The 19,324-nt window shown below is 36.5% G+C and overlaps 1 pseudogene; it reads left to right on the plus strand.

The window, feature by feature from the left end:
- The first annotated feature begins 3,693 nt into the window (after positions 1–3,693).
- Positions 3,694–18,381, plus strand: LOC121445257 (annotated as a pseudogene).
- The last annotated feature ends 943 nt before the right edge of the window (positions 18,382–19,324 follow it).

Here is a 19,324-nt window from a genome sequence, read left to right on the forward strand (position 1 = left end):
AAAACACAGAACTGCATGGAATGAAGAAAACAATTCAAGAGATAAAAATGGAAATATAACCACCAATGAAAACACAAAAACTGGGGTTAAAAGAAATTCCACTTGGAACAAAATAATCAAAACACTAACCGTATAGAACAAAGAAAGAATATCAAAAGCTGCAAAGAAAAAAGACCATATAACACGTTAAGGCAGACCTATTAAAATAACAGCTGATGTTTCAATAGAGATTCTACAAGCCATAAGGACCTGTACAGATATTCTGTTAACTCTGAAATCATATATTCTAGCCCAAACTAGTATAATAGCAAAACTTTCAATCACAATATAAGGAGAAAGACATTCCACAATAAACCCAAATTTAAGCAGGATCTGCCTATAAATCCAGTCCTAAAAAAGAGGCTAGAAGGAAAACTCAAACCTAAAGAAGTTAACCACACCAAGGAAAACACAAGAAATGTGTAATCTTAGACTAAAAAATTTAAAAAGGGTGGACATATCACAACAACAAAATAACAGAAATCAACAAACAATGCTCATTGATAATTCTCAACATCAATGGCTTCAATCTCCCAATAAAAATGACATAATAACAGACTGGATTTGAAAACAGGATTTTATTCTGTGTTCAAGAAACATACCTTAATATCAAGACATCACCACAGGGTAAAATGTTAGAAAAAAGCTATTCCAAGCAAATGGACCTAAGAAACAAGCCATGTAGTCATTTTAATATCTGACAAAACAGACTTCAAACCAAAATTAAGCAGTAAAAGATGTAGGAAAAGATACTACCCACTCAAAGGACATCTCCACCAAAAGTCCATTCCTATTCTAAACATGTATGTAGCAAAGACATGGGCACTCTTGTCTGAAAATGAAACACCACTATACCTAAAAATCACATCTTACCCTCACACAATCAATTTTTGGGTAACTTCAATATCTAACTCTCTCCAAAATATAGATCATCCAGACAAAAACTAAACACAGAAATTTTGAAACTAAATAATGTCATAAATGAAATGAACCTGACAAATATTACAGAACATTTCACCTAAAAAAATAAAAGAATATACTTGCTTCTCAACCACTCAGGAAACTTTTTTCAAAATTAACCACATACTAGAGCACAAAGTGAGTCCCAATAGATAGTAGATAATTGAAATGATACCCAGTACACTATCTGACCACCACGGATTAAAGCAGAGTATCAGCAACAATCGAAACAATAGAAAACTTACAACCTCATACAAACAGAACAGCACACTACTGAGTGAAAAATTAGTCAAAACAGAAATTAATAAAGAAATTTAAAACTTTTTACAATTGAATAAAAATGAAAACAAAACATTCCCAAACTTATGAGACACAACAAAGGCAGCTCTAAGAACTAATCTCATAGCTTTAAGAAAAAAAATGGCAATATCTCGGATTAGCAAATGAAACACCTGAAAATTTTAGAAAAAAAAAAGAAATCACACCCAAAAAGAGTAAACAGCAAGAAGTGATCAAACTCAGGGTTGAAATCAATAAGATAGAAAGAACAAAAGAAAAAAAGAAACAAAGAGTTGGATCTTTGAGAAAACAAAATTGACAAACCCTTGGCTACATTACATAAAGAGCAGACAGAGAAAATTCAAATTAACAAAATTAGAGAAGAAAAGTAGGACATAACCAGGAAATCTGGAGATACATGAGGACATACTTTAAAAACTTGTACCCTACCAAACTGATAATTTTAGAAATTGATAATTTTCTTAATACTTACCATCCACCAAAGTTAAATCAAGATCAGACAAGCAATTCAAACATCTATAATCTATGGTGAAAAAGAAGCAGACATTGAAAGTTTGACAACCAGATTATAAAAAAAAAAAAGCACAGGGCCAGATGATTTTAGCACAGAATTCTGTAAACTTTCAAAATAAGCATTTACCTGAATACTTCTCAGATTGTCCCACAAAACAGAAACAGAGGAAACTTTGCCAAATGTTTTTTTTTTCAGTTTAGGAGATTTATTGTAAACAGGATAACCCTAGGAGCCCACCACACTGGCAGTGACTCATGCATTTACACATCAACTGATTAAAAAGACTTTTAAAGTCTCTGTTAACTCATAACTTTTTCACAAATCTCACTTGCTAAGCTTAAGAACACAGCAGTCTCTGGGTAGTCTGCTTTTGTTCATGGACCACAACCTGGACCCACTGAGATGAACCTGTCAGGATGCCAAGTGACACTTAGGAGTTCTGGAGCAAACTGAACACCACATGCAGGTTCATGGAAGACCACATGGGACTGTTTTCTCGTCTCTTCAAGTGCCTTTTCTCAGACAAAAGATGTGCTTATAACTATACACATCTTTTAGAAAAGAGCCAAATTCTTTTTAACAGGGCTACAGTTACCCTGGTACCCAAACCACATAAAGACCCAGGAAAAAAAGAATTACAGAATAATTTCCATTGTGAACAGAGATGCAAAAATTCTCCATTAAAATACTTACAAACCAAATCCAAGAACAGATCAAAAAGAGCACCTACCAAGATAACTTAGGCTTCATTGAAAGATGCAGGGGTGGTTCCTCATACATAAATCAGTAAGTGTGATCCATCAAACAAACTGAGAAAAAAACCACATGATCTCATTAGATGCAGAAAAACCTTTTGATAAAATCTAAAATGCTTTCATGATAAAAGTCCTGGAGAGACTAAGGATAAAAGGGACACACTTCAAAATGAAAAATAATAGAAGTGATTATAGCAAGTCCACAGCCAACAGCAACCTAATAGAGAGAAACTCAAAACACTTCCATTAATAATAGGAATAAGGCATGGTTGTCTACTCTCTTGATACTTATGAAGTCTTAGCTAGAGCAATAACAACTAAAGATCAAGGGAATACTTATATGAAAGAAAGAAGTCAAAGTATCTCTATCTATACATGATATGAATGTATACATAAGTGGCCCTAAAAATTCCACTGAGAAAGTCCTACAGCTGTTAAAAAAATGGCTATATATGTCCAACCAATCCACAGCCAACATTACCAAAATGAACAAAATTTGAGAAATCTTATCAAAATCAGGAAGGAGACAGGTCTGTCCACTATCAGTGCTCCTTTTCAGTATAATGCTAAATAAACAAATCAGAACAATATGACAAGAGAAAGAAATTAAAGAGCTACAAATTGAAAAAAGAAGTCAAATTTTCCCTATTTACAAATGAAATGTTATTATACATAAAATATAATAAAAATTCTACCAAGAGCATTTGAAAACTATACAATTTCAGTGAAGGGGTAGGATATAAAATCAACTTTAGAAAATCAGTAGTTTCTCTATACAACACAAAAAAACACAGTGAGAAAGTGACCATTTAACGCTCCCAATTACAATAGAAACAAAGGTAATAAAATATCTTGTAATAAGTCTAATGAAGGATGTGAATGATTTCTATAATGAAAACTTCACATCTCAAAAAGGCAATTGAAAAAGATACTATAAACTGGAAAGCCTCCCTGTGCTCATGGATCAGTTTTAATATTGTTATTGGTGTGGGAGGTCCTTCTGTATATGTTGCTTTTTTTGGTTAATGAAGAAAGAAGCTGTTTTGGTCAGTGATTTAGCAGAATAAAGCTAGGCAGAGAACTAAACTGAATGTTGGGAGAAGGAAGGCAGAGTTTAGAGACACCATGAAGCTGCAGCTGGGGACAGATGCCAGAAACTTGCAGGTAAGCCACAACCACATGGTAATACACAGATTAATAGAAATTGGTTAAATTAATATGCAAGACTTAGCCAATAAGAAGCTAGAGGTAATGAACCAAGCAGTGATTTAATTAATACAGTTTCTGTGTGGTTATTTCAGGGTTGAACAACCAGGAACAAACAAGTAGCCCTCCTTACTACAGTTATCATTGCTAAAATATTGTAATAGTGTTAATATTTTGAAATTACTATCCTACCAAAAGCAACTCATTCATTTAAAGCAGTCCAAATAAAAATACCCACAACATTCTTCACAAAAATATAAAAATAATCTTAAAATTCATGTGGAAGCAAAAAATACCCTTGATAGGCAAAGCAGTTCTAAGTAAAAAGAATAATAATGGCAGGATTGCCACTCCTTATTTCAAGATATACTATAGAGCTATAATAATAAAAGTAATATTGTACAGGCACAAAAAAGACATATAGACTATTAAAACAAAAAAAAAACACTCAATATGATGAGTTCTTCAACTAACTTTGCAGGAAAATCCAAATGTCCAGAATGAGATTAGCTCTATCTAGTACCTTGTCCAATAAGTATCTCTAACATGATCAAAGACTTCAATTTTAAACCTGAAATGCTAGGGGGGAAAGCAACCTTAAAAGATTTGGGTGTACAGAGATGCAGGGATTGTTCAACATATAAAAATCGGTCAACGCAATCCACCATATAAACAAACTGAAAAAAAATACATGATCATCTCATTAGATGCCAGAAAAGCTTTTGACAAAATACAGCTTCACTTCATGATAGAGGTTTTGGAGAGAGCAGGGATACAAGGAACATAGCTATACACAATAAAGGCAATATACAGCAAGCCAACAGCCAACATTAAACTAAGTGGAGAGAAACTCAAAGCAATCCCACTAAATTAAGGAACAAGACAGGGTTGTCCACTCTATCTATATCTATTCAACATAGTTTTTGAGGTCCTAGCTAGAGCAATATGACAACAAAAAGGAGATCAAGGGGATACAAATAAGGAAAAAATAAGAAGTCAAACTCTCACTATTTGCTGATGAAATGATATTTTACATAAGCGACCCCAAAAATTCTATCAAGGAACTTTTTCACCTCATAAACACCTTCAGTAATGTAGCAGGATATATGATTAACTCAAAAAAATCAGTAGCCTTCCTGTACACAGCTGATAAATGGGCTGAGAAAGAAATCAGAGAAACATCACCCTTCACAATAGACACACATAGCATAAAATATCTAACAAAACAAGTGAAAGTTCTGTATAGCTTTTTGTTATCTTCAAGGATTTTCTTTTTTATTGATTTTTTATTGAGCTCTCTATTTTTCTCTGCTCCCCTCCCTGTCACTCCTCTGCCCTTCAACCCTCTCCCAAAGAAAGAAATTGAAGAAGACGCCAGAAAATGGAAAGGTCTCTCATGCTCTTGAGTAGGTAGAATTAACATAATAAAAATGACAATCTTATCAAAAACAATCTACAGATTCAAATCAATGCCCAGCAAAAGCCCAGCAAAATTTTTCACAGACCTCTAAAGAATAATACTCAAATTCATACAGAAAAGAAATGGCATAGCCAAAATAATCCTGTACAATAAAGAAACTTCTGGAGGCATCACAATCCCTGACTTCAAACTCTACTACAGAGCTGCAGTACTGAAAACAGCCTGGTATTGGCATAAAAACAAACAGGAGGACGAATGGAACTGAATTGAAAACCCAGATATCAATCCACACACGTACTAACAACTTTTTTTTCACAAAGAAGCAGAAAATATAAAATGGGAAAAAAACATATTTAACAAATGGAGCTGGCATAACTGGACCCCAACATCTAGAAGAATTAAAATAGATCTATGTCTATCATCATATGCAAAACTCAAGTACAAATGGATCAAAGACCTGAACCTAAAGCCAACCACACTGAACCTCATAGAAGAGAAAGTGGAAGTACACTTGGATTCATTGGCACAAGAGACTACTTCCTAAATACAACCTCAGTAGCACAAACACTGAGAGAAACAATAAATGGAATCTTCTGAAACTGAAAAGTTTCTGTAAAGCAAAGAACATGGTCAACAAGACTAAACAGCATTTTACAGAATGGGAAAATATCTTTACCAACCCCACATCTGACAGAGGTCTTATCTCCAAAATATACAAAGAACTCAAGAAATTGGTCATCAAAAGAACAGATAATCCAATAAAAAAAATGGAGTACAAACATAACCAAAGAACTCTCAACAGAGAAATCTAAAATGGCTGAAAGACACTTAAGGAAATGCTCAACATCCTTAGTCATCAGTGAAATGTAAATCAAAACAACTCTGAGTTTCCATCTTAGATCTGTAAGAATGTATCTTGGCCAAGATAAAAAAAAAAAAAAAACTGATGACAACTTATGCTAGAGAGAATGTGGGGTAAATGGAACACTCCTGTATTACTGGTGAGATTGGAAACTGGTACAGCCCTTGTGGACATCAGTATGACAATTTCTCAGAAAATTGGGAAACAACTTATCTAAAGACCCAGCAATACCACTTTTGAGTATATAACAAAGGATGCTCAATTGTACCACAAGGACATGTGCTCAACTATGTTCATAGCAGAACTGTTTCTCATAGTCAGAACCTGGAAACCAACTAAATGTCCCTCAACTGGAGAATGGATAAGGAAAATGTGGTGTCTTTACACAATGGAGTACTACACAGCAGAAAAAAATAATGACACCTTGAAATTTGTGGGCAAATGGATGGATCTAGAAAACATCATATTAAGTGAGGTAATACACACCCAGAAAGACAAATACCATATGCACTCACTCATAAGTAGCTTTTAGACATAGAGCAAAGAAAATCAGCCTACAATTCACAATTGCAGAGATCCTAGACCACAATGAGGATGCTAAGAGTGACTTACATGGATCTAATCTATATGGGAATATACAAGAAAAAGACAAGATATCTTGTGTAAATTGGGAGCATGGGGACCATGGGAGAGTATAGAAGTGGAAGGGAGAGAAAGGGATGGGAGTGGAGAAAAATATATAGCTCAATAAAAACAATAAAAAATAAATTAAATGTAGAATTCTATTTTAAAAAGATTTAGGTGTAAGAAAGGACTTTTCTGAATTGTATTTCATTTTCTCTGGAATAAAGGTCAACAACTGACATAAAAATGAAAACATTCTGCACAGCTAAGGAAACAATCAAGTGAAGAATAAACCCACTGAATTGGAGAGAATCTTTGCCGAATTAGTTTATATAATATATAAAGAACTTTAAAACTCAAAACAAAATAGTCAAAAAAACCCAAAAGGTCAAATTTAAAAATGGGATATAGATCTGATTGGAATTCTCAATAGCAGAAATAAAAATGGCTAATAAATTTCTCAAAGGGGGTTCATTAACCTTAACAATTAGGCAAACAAAAGTTTAAATAATTTTGAGGTTTCATCTACTCTAGTCAGGATGACTAAGATTACCATGCTACATTACAAATGTAAACATGGTATACAAAAAGGAGAACCCTCTATAACTATTGGTGGGATGAAAATTGATGAAACCACTATGGAAATCAGTACATAAAATCCTCAGAAATTAAAATGAAATTTACCACATAACTTAGTTCTACCCATCCTTGGCATGTGCCCAAAGGAATTGATATCCTACTCCACAGACACTTGTTCAGCAATGTTCCTTACTGCCCCATTCACAATAGACTGGAAACGGAAACAACTTAAATGTCCTTCAACAGAAGAATGGGTAGGATTATAAAGCATACCACATATACACGACGGGATGCCATTCAGCTGTAAATAAAAATAAAATCATGAAATGTGCAGATAATTAGTTAGACCAAGAAAGGATTATGTTGAATGAGGAAACAAAGAGACCCAGAAATAAAAGTACCACATATTCTCTCTTATCTGCAGTTCTGAATTCCAAATCTGTAGATGTAAGTCTGCAATGTGGAGTAGGTATGGAAACCAGGGAAGCATAAAGTGACCATGAAGGCATGCTTGATATGAGCCTCACAGGGTAGGGGTGATATCAACTCAAAATGAAAATCAGCAAAGGGGGCTCCACTAAATAACAGGAAGGGAGGTCAAAATCAAAGTAACAAAGGAAAGGACAGACAAATAACACCAAGATTGTGTATTAAGCCTCAAAAAATCTTATAATTTTATATTTGCCTAAAACATGTAAGTGTATGTGTACACATATGTGTGTTTATGAAGTTATGCCACTTGAACTGACAATGCTCCTCACAAGAACCACAGACTAACAAAGTCTCCAGTAAAGACATGAATCTCATTTAAAACTGTTTTTCAGAGTAGTTCAAGTGACTTCCAAAACAGGACAGACAATTGGTGTAGCCCTGTGTTATCTCTCAGAGATTGAAGGTAAGCCCCTAATGTTGAAGACACCACACACCTAACGTCATAGTACTTGAATGATTTGACTTCCATCGAACCAGAAAGCCTCTTTCCTGTGGCCTAATCTCTATGGTACCAGAAAGGGAAGTAATAAATAATCCTACTCAGCTGCAACATCTACATACCACAATATAATAATCAGCATGGGAAGCCATCCAGAAAGGTGCAATAAGTGGAACTCATATGCTAGTCATAACCAATGGCTGTCTAACTGTATTTAAGGCTCAGTCAGCAGGATACAAATAATGCCTGATACTAGAAACCTAGCTAATTAATGTTCCAGGGCCAGTGGGGTCATGGCTCTTAGAAAAGAAGCCATGACTACCACTTCATTGGAGTAGCATAATTTTAACTCCTTTTTTTAACATTGTCCTTATGTCTGCAGGTAAGCATAGGTACCATCCATCATCAAAGAAGCTTCTCTTTAATACAAATGGTGAGCAGCACAAAAAAATCACAAATGAATATAAAGCAGTTATCAATGGACTGTGGAGAACCCAGTCCCAGTGGATACATCTGCATCACAGCTCCAGTACCTATATATTAGGGAATATCATGGAGGGGGTGGAAAAATACTAAGAGTCAGAATATCAGAATTCTGCTGTGAAACTGTCTCTAAAAGGAAGGGCTGCAAAAACCAGATCTGAACAATGGCAATATCAGCAGACAAACTAATTCATAAGAGGGAAGATTTCACAGGGTAGTAGCCCTGGACAAGGAACTATAGGAAACTGATTATTGCTGGGAGAATGAGAAGTAACCTCTTCCAAGGGTGAATTCTCTAAATGGTTGTTCAATATAAAGTGATCAGTCCTGAAGACATAGACACACAAACAACAATAATTGTTTTGACTGAATTTATACATCTGTACACAAATATGATGTGCTGGCTAGTTCTTTGTCAATTTGACACTAACCAGAGTCATCTTTGGAAGAGGCCATCTCAGAAGAGAAAATATCTCCAAAGGATTGGCCTTTATGCAAGTTTGTGGGCTATTGCCTTGATTCATGTTTAGTACATAATTATAAACTAGTTGTGTACTATATATATGCACTACACACATGAATATATATATATATATAATCATGCATAGACTAGTTGTGCACTATATATATGCACACACAAACAAACACATTTTATATATGAGTACATATTGACTAGTTATACACTATGTGTGCACATTACACACACATATATATGATTATAGTTTGACTAATTGTGCGCTATGAATGTGTACTACACACACATATGTATCACAATAATCGAGGGAGAATTTATGAATTTGAGAGTGGGAGAGATATGAAGCGAGTTAAAGGTAAGGGACTTGGAAAGACCTAGAGGGGGAAAAAGTATGAGTGAAATAATGCAATTATATTTAATTTAAAATGTATAAAAACACTTCATGATAAAACATTTAGGAAAAAGGATATAAAAGGTGAGAACCCATGTTCCTGAACTGAAAAAAAAAAAGACCAGCTCACAATAACCTGTGTCATTTTAATTCAGAAAAAGGCAAATGTACATTAACATGCTAAAAATAAAACAATGCCAGCCAACAAATAAGAAAAACATGAGGGGGGAAAAAAGAAAAAAACTAAAACCTGCATATAGTTAAGAATATTAAATAAACTGAATAGGTAACATGATTTCAGGTTTAAAAATTATAATAAATTATATATTGACTAGTTGTGCACTAACTATAGGACTAACAACTAAATGCAAGTGGTTTGTATTAAAATAAAATTTAAAGTGATCAATACTGACTTTTTCTTTGTTGACTGAAACATTATCATAAGGAATCTATTTTGGCAATGATACTAATAAAGCTAGGAGCTGGGAATTTGGGGATATAGGTTACTCAAAATAAAGAAATTAAATTATTTTAAGGTCCTTAAATAAAATCAGGATTAATATTATTTATTCTCTATTTTTTATTGCTACAACGAAATAGCTAACAAGAAGTAATTTATGGAAGGGAAAGTTATTTTGAATTGTAGCCCAAAATCTGGAGAAAGAACTGGACATTCAAACAGAAGAGGCATTTAGAACTGCAACAAAGCATGACTAGAATTACACTGTGGCATATTACAATCAGAAGATCAAATATAAAGCCCAAAATATTAAAAACCATTAAAGAACAATACCAACTCATTTAAAGAAGAAATCACACCAGAAAATACCAGATCTAACGCCATAATCTACACATCCAAGAAAGCAAGTAATGTTATATTCCAAGCACTGAAGTTAAATATGAACCAGACAAGAATGCTACGTTCTTCAAAATAGTCTTTTAAAATGATGTAGAAAAAATGTCAGAGACATGGCCAACTAGAGGTTTTCTCAGTATGAGTAAAGGAGAAAGTCAAAATAAAGAAAAAATAAGAATGTAGGAATCGCATGCCTGATACTGACTGGGGGGCCAGGAATCAGAGTCTGGATAGCCCAGAGATCTACGATAGAACCAAACATGACTGCCAAAAAAAAAAAAGAGTCAGTGAAACGATTTCTAATGATACCGTGCTATACTTGTAGATGGTAGTCTAGCATAAACATCATCAAAGAGGCTTCACCTAGCAACGAATGGGAACATAATATACAGAGACCCACAGGCAAACAATAGGCAGAGCTCAGAGAATCCTGCAAAAGCTGTCAAGGATGGATTATAGAAGCCAGAAGGGGGGCCGAGGTGGGAAGGGTTCTGGATGCAAGCTGGGTGGGATAGGAAGAAAGAGAGACAGAGACCCACACTGGAGCACTGGACTGAGCTTCCAAGGTCCCAATGAGGAGCAGAAGGAGGGAGAACATGAGCAAAGAAGTCGGGACCACGAGGGGTGCACTCACCCACGGAGACAGTGGGGCTGATCTATTGGGAGCTCACCAAGACCAGCTGGACTGTGACTGAAAAAGCATGGGATAAAACCTGACTCTCTGAACATAGCGAACAATGAGGGCTAATGAGACACAAAGGACAATGGCACGGGGTTTTGATCCTGCTTAATGTGCTGGCTTTGTGGGAGCCTAGCCAGTTTGGATGTTCACCTTCCTAGATATGGACGGAGGGGGGAGGACCTTGGACTTTCCACAGGGCAGGAAACCCTGACTGCTCTTTGGACTGGAGAGGGAGGGGGAGAGGAGCGGGGGGAGGGGGAGACGGGTGGGAGGAGGGGCAGGGAAATGGGAGGCTGGGAGGAGGCGGAAACTTTTTTTCCTTTTATTCAATAAAATAAAAAAAAAAACCAGAAGGGTCAAAGACATCACAAAAAAAAAAAAAATGGTGCACAGAATCAACTAACCAGCACTCGGGTTCACGGAGACAGAAACAATAATTAGGGAGCCTTCATGCATCTGACCAAGGTCCTCTGCATGTATGTTATGCCTATGTATCTTGGTATTCTTGTGGGACTACATGTACTGGAAATGGGTGCTGTCTCTGACTCTTGCCTGCTTTTGGAACCATTTTACTCCTACTAGGTTGCCTCATGCTGCTTTAATATGAGGAGATTTGCCTAATTTTATTATAACTTGATATGCTCTGTTTGGATGTTTGGTTAATATCACTGGGAGGCCTGAATTTTTCTGATAGGAGAGGAGGAAGAGATCTGAGAGGGGCAGTCATGGAGGAGAGGAGAAAGAGGAAATTGTGGTCAGAATGCAATATATGAGAGAAGAGTAAAGAAAAAAAAAGAAAAAGAAAGAATATTGAAAAAAATAAAGAAAATAAAACATACAGATGTGCCTAAGGGAAAAATGAACATAACCAAATGTTCAAGAAATAAAATCTAAGGATTCATGAGCTAGAAGGAGCTGAGATCAAATCTAATAGTCTAAACAGTATTTTCAATAAAATTATGGTTGAGAATTTCCCAAAATTAGAAAAAAATAGATTTCTAGTTGCAAAAAGAATACAGAATCACAAATATGTACAACCAGAGGAGAACCTCTTCATGATATATCATAGTCAAAATGTCAAAACTACAAATCAAAGAATATTAAGGGTTGTAAAAGGGGAACATGTAACTAGCACGCGGAATCTGAAACATCAGAGTAACATCAAGTCTATCATCAACATTCTGAAAGTTTTAAGGTCATACAGTCAGAGAGCATAGAGACATTTTATAAAATCGGTTATCACATATGGCAAGGAGCCAGAAATCACTTGGTCTTCATGGAGCACAACCATCATATCGACTTCTGGACTTCAACAAACAAGACAAATGTTCATCATGTATAAGGGGTATTGTTCTGTCTATTACTAATTACTAATCATCATCTTGATTTCTCAAGAGGATTTAGTTTGTTTCGGTCTTATGCCTCTAACATACATGATTCTCAATCCTCTTGTAGCTAGATAGGACTAATTAAAATTCCTTCATATTTATTGTTTTTTTTATGGACACACAGTGTCTATAAAGACAAGACTAGAGAATTGGAACATAGTGTCAAAAAGCACCAGCAACTTTTCATATGCTGCCAAATAAAAGGCCCAGTTCCAGGAATTGGGTTACATCTTTTAAACACATTGGCTGGGGTGGGGTATCAAATAGATCCCTTCAAACATTATGGGGATCTGGCAATATTATTGGTTACTCTTTTAGTTAGGTTTTCTATTGCTGTAATGAAACACATGACCAGAAAGCAAACTGGGGAGGAAAGAGTTTATTTGGCTCACACTTCCATCACTGTTCATCATTGAAGGGAGTCGGGACAGGAACTCAAACAGGGCAGGAACCTGGAAGCAGAAGCTGATGCAGAGGCCATGGAATGGTACTGCTTACAGGCTTGTTTCCCCTGACATTTTGAGCCTGCTTTCTTATGAAACACAGGACCTCCAGCCCAGGGACGGCTCCACCTACAATGGGCTGGGCCCTCCCTCATCAAACACTAATTTAAGAAAATGCCTTACAGCCATATCATATGGAGAGCATTTTCTCAAGTGAGGTTTTCTCCTTCCAGATTACTCTAGCTTGTGTGTCAAGTTGATATAAGACTAGCCAGAATAGTTACCCTACACAATTTAGCGGTCAGATCCTATTGTTGAAGATACTCATGTCATAGAACATGGAGAAAACTAGCTAGTACTCAACAGGAAGTCACATCCTTCTGGCTTATGTGCATGCTGAAGGTATTATGCATGCTACTGGAGGATAAAAGGAAGTAATCTCACCCAGCTAGCCATATATTCATATGGATATATCCATATCTGTGAGCTATAATAACAACCTGCCTGAAGTATATGATCACTATTACAATAGTGCCATGGATGTTACCAAAGGAAGCAAACATTCTTCTATTGGATTTAAGGCCCTCTCCATGAGCTTGAGCTCATATCTGACACTGTTAATTGTCCCAAGAACCTGAGACTGCAGGGAATTCTGAAAATGGAAAATATGGGAAAATGATCAGAAACCACAATGCAAGCATAAAGAGCAGAATACAAGAGATGGAAGAAAGAAACTCAAGTACTGAAGATACAATAGAGAAAATGGATTGATCGATCAAAGAAAATACTAAATCTAACAAGAGCTTAACACAAAATATCCAGGAAATATGGAACACATAAAAAGATCAAACTTAAGTATAATAGGGATAGAAGAAGGAGAAGTCAAACTCAAAATCACAGAAAATATATTCAACAAAATCATAGAAGAAAATTTTCCCAACCTAAAGGAAGACATGCATATGGGGATACAGAAAGCTTACAGAACACCAAATAGACTAAATCAAAAAAAAAATCCTCTCACCACATAATAATCAAAGCACTAAACATACAGAATAAAAGAAGAATATTAAGAACTGTAAAGGAAAAAGGCCAAGTTACATATAAAGGCAGACATATCAGAATTACACCTGACTTCTCAATGGAAACAATAAAAGCCAGAACATCCTGGTGAAGCATTGTGAAGACATTAAGAGAACATGGTTGCAAGCCCAGACTACTATACCTAGCAAAACTATAAATCACCACAGAGGATCAAAACAAGATATTCCATGACAGAACCAGATTTAAACCAATACCAAGCCACAAACCCAGCCCTACACAAAGTACTAGAAGGAAAACTCCAACGAAGGAAGTTAGCTACATCCACACAAACACAGACAATAGCAGCAAATCCTAAAGAAGGGGAAAACACACACAATAACATAATTAACAACTAAAACAAAAATAACAAAAACTTGCAATCACTGGTCAATAATATCCCTTAATATAAATGGACTCAACTTACCTATAAAAAGACACACGCTAACAGATAGGATATGAAAACAAAATCTATCCTTCTCCTGCATACAAGAAACACACCTCAACCTCAAAGACAGACATTATCTCAGTGTAAAGGGGTAGGAAAAGAATTTCAATCAAATGTATCTAAGAAACAAGCTGGTGTAGCTATCCTAATATCTAACAAAATAGACTTCAAACTAAAATCAATCAAAAGAGGCAAACAAGGACAATTCATTTTTCTCACAGAAAAATTCATCAAGAGGAAATCCCAATACTGAACATCTATGCTCCAAATAAAAGGGCACCCTCATATGTCAAAAAACACTACTAAAGCATAAATCACACATTAAACTCCACACACTAATAGTGAGAGACTTCAACACCCCACTCTCACCAATGGACAGGTCTGTCAGACAGAAAAATAACTGAGAAATAAAGGAACTAACAGATGTTATGACTCAAATGGACTTAGCAGACATCTATAGAAGATTCCAACCAAACATAAAGGAATGTACCTTTTTCTCAACACCTCGTGGAACCTTCTCAAAAAACTGACCATGTACTAGGTAACAAAGCAAGCCTCAACACATCCAAAGAATATGGAATGACCCCATATATCTTTTCAGATCAAAATGGCTTAAAATTGGAAATCAACAGCAATACTAATTTCACAAAGCCAAAAAACACATAGAAATTGAACAGTGCTCACCTGAATCATCAATGGGTCAAGGAAGAAATAAAGGGAGAAATAAAAGACTTCCTAAAAGTCAATGAAAATGACCACACAACACACCCAAATTTATAGGATACAATAAAAGCAGTGTTAAGAGGAATCATCATAGCCCTAAATGCCTACATAGAAGCTGGAAAAAATCCCATACTAGTGAGTTAACGTAACACCTGAAACTCTAGAACAAAAAGAAGCAAACTCACTTAAGAGAACTAGAAGGCAGGAAATAATCAAATTGAGAGCTAAATTCAACAAAACAAAAACAAAGAAAAGAATACAAAGAATCAGTGAGACAAAGAGTTTGTTCTTTGAGAAAATAGACAAAACAAAATAGACAAAACTTCATCCAAACTAACCAAAAAGCAGAGAGAGAATATCCAATCTAACAAAATCAGAAAAGAAAAGGGGAACATAACAGAAATTCCCCTGATACCCAAACCACATGAACACATTACTAAGAAAGAAAATTACAGATCAGTCTCACACATGAACATGGATGCAAAAATACTCAATAAAATACTGGCAAAGTGAACCCAAGAACACATCAGAAAAATCATCCACCATGACCCATGACCCATTCCAGAGATACAAAGATGGTTGGACATATAAAAATCTGTCAATGTAATCCACCATATAAACAAACCAAAAAAAAGCCCTACATGATCATCTCATTATATGCTGGAAAAGCCTTCAACAAAATACCACATCCCTTCATAATAAAGATCTTGGGAAGAGCAGGAATAAAAGGAACATACCTAAACATAATAAAGCAAGTCAGCAGCCAACATCAAACTAAATGGAGAGAAACTCAAAGTGATCCCACTGAAATCAGGAACAAGACAAGGTTGTCCACTCTCTCCATATCTATTCAACATAGTACTTGAGGTTCTAGCTATAGCAATAACACAACAAACGGAGATCAAGCGGTTACAAATCAGAAAAGAAGTCAAACTCACTATTTGCTGATGACATGACAGTTTATATAAGTGAATCCAAAAATTCTAACAAGGAACTTTTACAACTCATAAACACCTTCAGTAATTAAGCGGGGTACAAGATTAACTCAAAACAATGAGTTGCTCTTCTTTTATGGATGATAAATGGACTGAGAAAGAAATCAGAGAAACAACACCTCGAAAAAACAATACTCAACTTCATATGGAAAACCAAAAGACCCAGGAAAGTAAAAACAATAAAGGAACTTCTGGAGGCATTACAATCCTTGACTTCAACCTCTACTACATATCTACTGTACTGAAAGAAGCCTGGCATTGGCATAAAAACAAACAGGAGGACCAATGGAACCCAATAGAAGACCCAGATATCAATTCACACACCTACAAGCACCTGAATTTTGACAAAGAAGCCAAAAGCATAAAATGGGAAAAAGAAAGCAAGCATATTCAACAAACGATGCTGGCATAACTGGATATCTGCATGTAGAAGAATGAAAATAGATCCATATAAATTGCCATGCATAAAACTCAAGTACAAACGGTTCAAGGACCTCAACATAAAACTAACCACACTAAAACCGGTCGGTGGTAATGCACGCCTTTAATCCCAGCACTTGGGAAATAGAGGTAGGCGAATCTCTTTGAATTTGAGGCCAGCCTGGTCTACAAGAGCTAGTTCCAGGACAGGCTCCAAAGCTACAGTGAAACCCTGTCTTGAAATACCAAAAAAAAACCTAATAATCACACTGAACCTCAAAGAAGAGAAAGTGGAAAGTACACTTGAACACATTGGCACAAGAGACCACTTTGTAAATATAACCCCGACAGCATAGACACTGAGAGAAACAATTAATAAACGAGACCTCCTAAAACTGAGAAACTCCTGTAAAGCAAAGGGCATGGACAACAAGAAAAAATTGCAGCCTATAGACTGGGAAAAGATCTTCACTAACCCCACATCAGACAGAGGGCTGATCTCCAAAATATACAAAGAACTCAAGAAATTGGTCACCAAAAGAACAAATAATCCAATAAAAAATAAACTGGGGTGCAGACTTAAAGAGAGAACTCTCAACAGAGGAATCTAAATGGCTGAAAGACAGACACTTAAGGAAATGTTCAACATCCTTAGTTATCAGAGAAATGCAAATCAAAACAACACTGAGATTCCATCTTACACATGTCAGAACGGCCAAGATCAATAAACACTGATGACAACTTATGCTCGAGAGGTTGTGGGGTGAAGGGAACACTCCAGCATTGCTGGTAGGAATGTAAGCTGGTACAATCCCTTTGGATGTCAGTGTGGTGATTTCTCCAAAAATTAGGAAACAACCTTCCTCAAGACCCAGTAATACCATTTTTGGGTATACAACCAAAGGATGCTCAATCGTGCCACAAGGACATGTGCTCAACTATGTTCACAGCAGCATTGTTTGTCATAGCCAGAACCTGGAGAAAACCTACATGTCTCTCGACCAAAAAAATGAATAAGGAAAATATGATACATTTACACAACAGAGTACTACACAGCAGAAAAAAATGACATCTTGAAATTTGTGGGCAAATGGATGGATCTAGAAAACCTCATATTGAGTGAGGTAAACCAGACCCAGAAAGACAAATAATATTTTATGTATCTACTCATAAGTGGTTTTTAGACATAAAGCAAAATAAAATAAATGGCCTACAATTCACAGTAAAAACTGAAATAAAAAGCTGCAAATGGTGTAGTATTAGCAAATGAGAAAAAATCAGAACTCCATCCTTTATGACAACACGAGTGTACACAAAGTGGAACTGATTACCAAGTATAACAGTTTGGTATGCAGTGGTGCTGGCCCAAATTGCAGAGTGCTACACAATTCTACCTTGTTTACCAAGAACCCATTCCCGTGGGCCAGCTGGTATAGAGAGTAGCCTCTGTCATGCAAGAGGATACCCAGTCAGGTGGTGTTCATTCATTTGGCATTTCTTTATTTATTTGTGGGTAGAATGAAGGCCAACCACATTTACTTCAGTCAGAGCCACTTGGAGCTTCCTTTGTCTGGAAGGCCACAGCAGAGGGGAAGAACTGTGTGAACAGGACAACTTTCCTTGAGAAGAGATGTAATGAAGACCTAGAACTGGGAGATGTCGTTCATACAGTTGTCTTAATCCTAAGATTAAGGAAAGCCCTGAAAGGCAAATGACAGAAGATAACATAGAAGTTGGGGTCTGCAATGAAGCTGACGTTTAGAGACTCACCCTAACTGAAGAGAAGGATTCTTTGGCTGCCATAGCGTAATAAAGACTTGCCTGAACAATCCCGATCTCACACAATATGTGTTTACAATATGCTTTGTTTGTGCAGACTTCTCTCTTTTTAAAAAAATCATTTCATTTCATTTTACTTTTTAAATAAAAAATAAGCTATTTTTTTCATTTTACATACCAACTCCAGTTCCCTCTCCCTCTCCTCCTCCCAGTCCCTCTACCTACTCCCTCACTTCCATCCACTCCTCAGAGAGGGTCAGGCACAATGCTTTGGGGAAGGTTCAAGGCCCTCCCTACTGTATCTAGGCTGAGCAAGGTATCCATCCAAAGAGCAGGGGTTCCCAAAAGCCAGTACATGCAGTAGGGATAAATCCTGGTGCCACAGCCAGTGGCCCCATAGTCTGCCCTAACCATACAACTGTGACCTACATTCAGAGGGACTAGTATGGACCTATGCTGGTTCCTTCCCTGTCCTGCTGGTTTTGGTGAGCCCCCATTAGCTCAGGTAGACTGTTTCAGTGGGTGAACCCATCATGGTCTTGACCACTTTGCTCATTTTGCTCCCACTCTTCAACTGGACTTTGGGAACTCAGTCCAGTGCTCTGCTGTGAGTATCTAACTGTTTCCTTCAGTTGCTGGATGAAGGTTCTATGGTGATATTTAAGATATTCATCAATCTGACAACAGGGCAAGGCCAGTTTGGGAACACTCTGCTCTATTACTTAGGGTCTTAACTGGGGGTCATCCTTGTGGATTTCTGGGAAATTCTCTAGTGCCAGCTTTCTTGGTAGCCCCTCAGTCAAAATACCTCTTTCCTTGCTCTCATCTCTGTCCTTCCTCCATCTCAAATATCCCGTTCCCTCAAGTTCTCCTTCCCACTCCCCTTCTCCCCTCACCTTCTGCCCTGCCTTCATCCCCCTACCCCCATGCTCCCATATTTGTCAGGTGATCTTCTCTATTTCCCCAATCTGTGT

Source organism: Microtus oregoni, unplaced genomic scaffold, assembly GCF_018167655.1.
Source record: "Microtus oregoni isolate MIOR12 unplaced genomic scaffold, Mior012 000169F_ref0000294, whole genome shotgun sequence".
Classification (NCBI taxonomy): Eukaryota; Metazoa; Chordata; class Mammalia; order Rodentia; family Cricetidae; genus Microtus; species Microtus oregoni.